Source organism: Loxodonta africana, chromosome Y (genome assembly GCF_030014295.1).
Source record: "Loxodonta africana isolate mLoxAfr1 chromosome Y, mLoxAfr1.hap2, whole genome shotgun sequence".
Taxonomy (NCBI): domain Eukaryota; kingdom Metazoa; phylum Chordata; class Mammalia; order Proboscidea; family Elephantidae; genus Loxodonta; species Loxodonta africana.
The window spans coordinates 2,866,840-2,873,428 of record NC_087370.1 but is presented as its reverse complement, the minus strand read 5'-3'; positions in this window follow the sequence as shown (position 1 = coordinate 2,873,428).

Genomic DNA, 6,589 nt, shown 5'->3' with positions numbered 1-6,589 from the left:
AATGCAATTCCGATTCAAATCCCAAGGACATTCTTTAATGAGATGGAGAAACAAATCACCAACTTCATATGGAAGGGTAAGAGGCCCCAGATAAATAAGGCATTACTGAAAAAGAAGAATAAAGTGGGAGGCCTTACTTTACTAGATTTTAGAACCTATTGTACTGCCACAGTAGTCAAAATAGCCTGGTTCTGGTACAACAGCAGATACATGGACCAGTGGAACAGAATTGAGAATCCAGACATAAAGCCATCCACATATGAGTAGTCGGTATTTGACAAAGGCCCCAAAACAGTTAAATGGGGAAAAGACAGTCTTTTTAACAAATGGTGCTGGCATAACTGGATATCCATCTGCAAAAAAAAAATGGAACAAGACCCATACCTCACTCCGTGCACAAAAACTAACTCAAAATAATTCAAAGGCCTAAATATAAAATCTAAAACGATAAATATCATGAAAGAAAAAAATAGGTACAAAGTTAGGAGCTCTAATACATGGCATAAACAGTATACAAAACATTGTAAAGAATGCAGAAGAAAAACTAGATAACTGGGAGCTCATAAAAATCAAACACCTATGCTCATCCAAAGACTTCGCCAAAGGAGAAAAAAGACTACCTACAGACTGGGAAGAAGTTTTGAGCTATGACATTTCTGATCAGCACCTGATCTCTAAAATCTACAGATATGGGAAACACTCAACTGCAAAAAGGCAGATAACCCAATTAAAAATTGGGCAAAAGATATGAATAGACCCTTCACTAAAGAAGATATTCAGGTAGCTAACAGGTATATGAGGAAATGTTTACGATCATTAGCCATTAGAGAAATGCAAATCAAAACTACAATGAGATTTCATCTCACTCCAACAAGGCAGGCATTAATCCAAAAACACAAAATAATAAATGTTGGAGAGGCTGTGGAGAGATGGGAACTCTTATACACTGCTGGTGGGAATATAAAATTGTACAACCACTTTGGAAATTGATTTGGTGCTTCCTTAAAAAGCTATAAATTGAACTACCGTATGATCCAGCAATCCCACTCCTTGGAATATATTCTAGAGAAATCAGAGCCTTTACACGAACAGATATATGCACACCCATGTTTATTGCAGCACTGTTTACAATAGCAAAAAGATGGAAGCAACCAAGGTGCCCATCAACGGATGAATGGATAAATAAATCAACGGTATATTCACACAAAGGAATTCTACACATCGATAAAGAACAGTGAGGAATCTGTGAAACATTTCATAACATGGAGGAACCTGGAAGGCATTACGCTGAGTGAAATTAGTCAGTTGCGAAAGGACAAACACTGTATAAGACCACTATTATAAGAACTTGAGAAATAGTTTAAACTGAGAAGAAAACATTCATTTGTGGTTATAAGAAAGGGGGAGGGAGGGAGGCTGGGAGAGGGAAATTCACTAATTAGCTAGTAGATAAGAACTACTTTAGATGAAGGAAAAGACAGCACACAATACAGGGGAGGCCAGCACAATTGGACTAAACTAAAAGTAAAGAAGTCTCCTGAATAAATTGAATGCCTCAAAGGCCAGCATTGCAGGGGCAGGGGTCCAGGGACCACGGTTTCAGGCGACATCTAAGTCAATTGGCATAATAAAATCTATTAAGAAAACATTCTGCATCCCACTTTGAAGAGTGGTGTCTGGGGTCTTAAATGCTAGCAAGCAGCCATCTAAGATGCATCAATCGGTCTCAACCCACCTGAATCAAAGGAGAATGAAGACCACCAAGGACACAAAGTGATTACAAGCCCAAGAGACAGAAAGGGCTATGTGAACCAGAGACTACATCATCCTGAGACCAGAAGAACTAGATGGTCCCCAGCTAGAACAGATGACTGCCCTGACAGGGAACACAACATAGATCCCCTGAGGGAGCAGGAGAGCAGTGAGATGCAGACCTCAAATTCTCTTGAGACCAGACTTAATGGTCTGACTGAGACTAGAAGAACCCCGGTGGTCATGGCCCCCAGACCTTCTGTTGACCCAGGACAGGAATCATTCCTGAAGCCAACTCTTCAGACATGGATTGGACTGGACAATGGGTTGGAGAGGGATGCTGGTGAGGAGTGAGCTTCTTGGGTCAGGTGGACACTTGAGACTATGTTGGCATCTCCTGCCTAGAGGGCAGATGAGAGGGTGGAGGGAGTTAGAAGCTGGCGAAATGAACAGGAAAAGAGAGAGTGGAGGGAGACAGCGGCGTGTCTCATTAAGGGGAGCGTAATTGGGACTGTGTAGCAAGGTGTACATGGGTTTTTGTGTGAGAGACTGACTTCATTTGGAAATTTTCACTTAAAGCACAATAAAAATTATTAAAAAAAAGAGAAGACAAAAAGAAAGATAAATGAATTCAGACAAGAAAAGAAAATGATAAAGGCACACAGGAAAAACAAACAAGTATTTTAAAAGCTAATGTGGAAAGCTAAGTCCTTCTAAGCGTTCTGACTGAAAAGTAATAAAGTGCTCCCTCAGGCTAGTTTTCCTGAGCACTAAAATATTGTCTGTATTGGAGAATAATCTTAGTTCATTGGAGAAGAATGTATGTAGAGCTGCTGTGGGGCAGAGTGTTCCATAAATGCCTGGTAGGTCCAATTGTTTAATAGTGATAGTTAAGTCTTCTTTCTTTATTGATCTGCTTTCTAGATCCTTCCATAACAGAAAATGGTGTTTTAAAGTTTCCTACTATTGTAACTTTTCATACATTAGTAGCCCAATCATTAAGATCTTGGCTGCTAACCCAAACGTTGGCAGGTCAAACATACCCAACAGCCCTGCAAGAGAAAAGATAACCTATTCTCTTAAATATTTAGCCTAGGAAACTCTGTGGGGCATTTCTACTACATCCTATAGCGTAGTTATAAGCTGGGGTCGATTCAACTGCATAAAACACCAAGTATTATTGCACACCTTTCCACTCTCTGCTCAGTTTTCTCAGAGATTGCTGTTTATATTTTGAGGCTCTGATGTTAGATGCGTATTTGTAATTGTAATGTCTTCTTGAATCGACATAGTTGTTCTTTTATCTTTTCTAATATTAATTTACTGTCTAATTTTTTCAGATATTATCACAAGTGTTTTGTTTTGGTTGCTATTTGCATTGACTTTTTTTTTTCATTATTTAGCTTTTAATCTGTATATGTCCTTGTTCCTAAGGTGTAGACAGCATATAGATGCATCATGCTTTTTTTTTTCTTTTTCCTTTGTGTGTGTGTTTTTTCTATTTTTTTTAATCCATTCTGCCACTCTACCTCTTGATAGGAGCATTTAACCCATTTATATTTATGGTGATTGTCAGTATGGGTGGATTTACTTTTGCACTGAGTCAATGTTTGTAGAATGAAGAATTATTAATACAAATTAAATAGCAGACTGATGCTAAATCGTGCTGTTGAACGTCAGTAGTGAAATTATATAATTATTATGCTTGGAAACCCTGGTGGCGTAGTAGTTAAGAGCTGCAGCTGCCAACCAAAAGATCAGCAGTTCGAATCCACCAGGTGCTCCTTGGAAACACTATGGGACAGTTCTACTCTGTTCCTTAGGGTTGCTATGGGTCAGAATTGACTCAATGGCAATGGGTTTGGTTTATTTTTGGGTAGAAATGAAGGACCTCTGGTGGCATAATGGTTAAGCACTTGGCTGCTAACAGAAAGGTTGGCAGTTCAAACTCACTCTGTGGCTCCAAGGGAGAAAGGCCTGGCAATCTGCTCCTGTGAAGACCATTGTTATTCGGTGTCATCGAGGCACTTCCAACTCATAGTGGACCTATGTGCAACAGAAAGAAACTCGGCCAGGTCCTGTGCCATCCTCGCAATCATTGTTATGCTTGAGCCCATTGTTTTAGCCACTGTGCCAATCCATCTCACTGAGGGCCTTCCTCTCTTTCACTGACCTTCTACCTTACCAAACATTATGTCCTTCTCCAGGCACTGGCCCCTGCTGATAACACGTCCAAAGGAAAGATGACAAGCTAGGAAACACTATGGGGCAGTTGTATTCTGTCACATGGGGTTGCCGTGAGTTGGAATCAACTCCAAAGCACCCAGTAACAACAGCTTGGCAGTGAACCAAAAAATGAGCGCCTTTCTTTGGGGCTGAAGGATTCTGTTTACAAAAAAAGCAGAAAAATGTAATGAAATTTAAACGTTAATGGGGTATTAACTGGCTGAGCTTAAGCAGGCAGAAGAGTATGGGCTGAGAGATGCACAAGGCAACCCCAAGGGGGAGTAAAAATCAACTCTCTAGTCTCTAGAGGTACAGCTAATTTTCTGGAAGTGATACTGTGAGTTACAACAGCAACAGTAAGCACAAAGAACTTCCACTAGAGTCTTGGACCTTTGGGGATGGGGGAGATTTATAACATTCTCTAAGATGAAGGCTCTGTGGGTGAATTAGATCTGGAAATAGTCTTTGGATGCCACCCTGGCTTGTTTTGAGTTGGATCTTTGACAAAAGTAGTATTTTATCCAGAAGAGTTGCTTACAAGGGCAATAAAAACCATTTGGAATAACTCCAGGTTGGTTCTCTAAATTGGCCTTTCATAACCTTACTACCTGCTTAAAGTTCCAGGAGGAAATGTCGACATTTTCAGCATTGAAAGGAGAATCTCAGCTCCCTCAATAGTGTACCAATTAATTCGTTACTTTGAGGGCTTCCTAGGAGTCCCTGGGTGGTGCAAACGGTTAAATTCCTGACGAGAGGCAAAAGGTTGGTGATTCAAACCAACCCAGACGTGCCTTGGAAGAAAAACCTGGCAATCTGCTGTAAAAGGTCACAGCCATTGAAAACCCTCTGGGGCCCAGTTCTTCATCACGATTTAGATTGATCCAATGGCAACTACCAACTAAAAGGGCTTCATAAACTGGGTTTTACCATTCTCTATTGCTGTCATAACAAGTGACCACCCACTTAGTGGCTTGAACTGGAGTCCTTGAGTGGAGCAAATGGTTAAGCATCCAGCTGGTAACACAAAGGTGGGAAATTCAAGCCTACTCAGAGGTGCCATGAAATAACAGCGTGGTGATCTACTTCTGAAAAACCAGCCATTGAAAACTGTATGGAGCACAGTTCTACTCTGACACACATGGGGGAGCCATGAGTCAGAATTCACTGGAAAACAACGAGTTTTGATTTTTTTTTTTTTGATTCCTGGTGGCTATGAAGTCTCTGGATGGTTAAAACAGCTAAGGAAGTCAGATGTTAAACCAAAGTTTGGAGATTCGAGTCCACCCAGAGGAACCTAGAAAAAAGGACCGGTAATCTACTTCTGAAAAATCAGCCACTGAAAACCCTACAGAGCCCAGTTCTATTATGACACATATGGGGTCACCATGAATCAGGCTCGACTCCAGGGCATCTGGTTTGTTTTTTGTTTTTAGAGGTTACCTTAGTTATCTAGTGCTGCCATAAGAGAAATACTACAAGAAGATGGCTTTAATGAAGAGAAGTTTATTCTCTCACAGTCTAGGACAGTATAAGTTTAAATTCAGGACATCAGCTCCAGGGGAAGGTTTTTTTTCACTCTGTAGGCTCTGGGGGAAGGTCCTTCTCATCAATCTTCTCTTGGTCTAGGAGCTTCTCATCAGAGGAACCCCAGGTCCAGAGGACGCACTCTGCTCCCAGCTCTGCTTTCTTCCTGGTATGAGGTCCTCCTGACTCTCTGCTCACTTCTCTCTTTTAGATCTCAAAGGACATTGACTCAAGACTCAACCTCATCTTGTAGATTGAGTCCAGCTTCATTATCGTAACTGCCTCTAATCCTGCCTCATTAATATCATAGAGGTAGAATTTACACCACATGGGATAATCACATCAGATGACAAAATGGTGGACAATCACATAATACAGGGAACGATGGCCTAGCCAAGTTGACACATATTTTGGGGGAGCACCACAATCAACATCCATGGAAGCAGCAGTCCAGAAATCAAAAGATCAAATGACGCATTGCATTGGGCAAATCTGGTGCAAAAGATCTTTTTAAAGTGTTAAAAAGCAAAGACGTCACTTTGAGCACTAAGGTGAGCCTGACCCAAGCCATGATATTTCAATATATTTTCCTACATAATCATCGTAAATACATACTCCAGTGTTTACATTTTGTTGACAATGTTTTCACCTTCTCTTTTGGAATTACCTTTTTTTGTGTCTGGTCTTCAGCAATACTTTCTAAGGCATATAGAGTCTTAGAGTAGGATTTCAGAATTGCGCTTGTTGCTACAAAGTGTGCGTTCCAGTATATATTAGAAAGATGTTTTAATCCTCAGTCATTGTCTAAATATGTTTTAAAAACTGCCCACTGGTTAGTAGAGGAGGCAAAAATGTGCATAGTAATGGAACGATAGAAAAAACTGAACTGTTTCTGGACAACATTCTACTGAGCTGTGTCCTACAAGATTAAGCAAATGAATAGCATGTAGCATGAAAAGGCATACTCATTACGTTCTAAAACTTTCTGTTGCATGTCTTCATAACACCCTGACATAATGGCAGCATTGTCATAGGACTGGCCTCTGCACTTAGAACAACTGATTGTGTAAACTTTGCACACATAGTG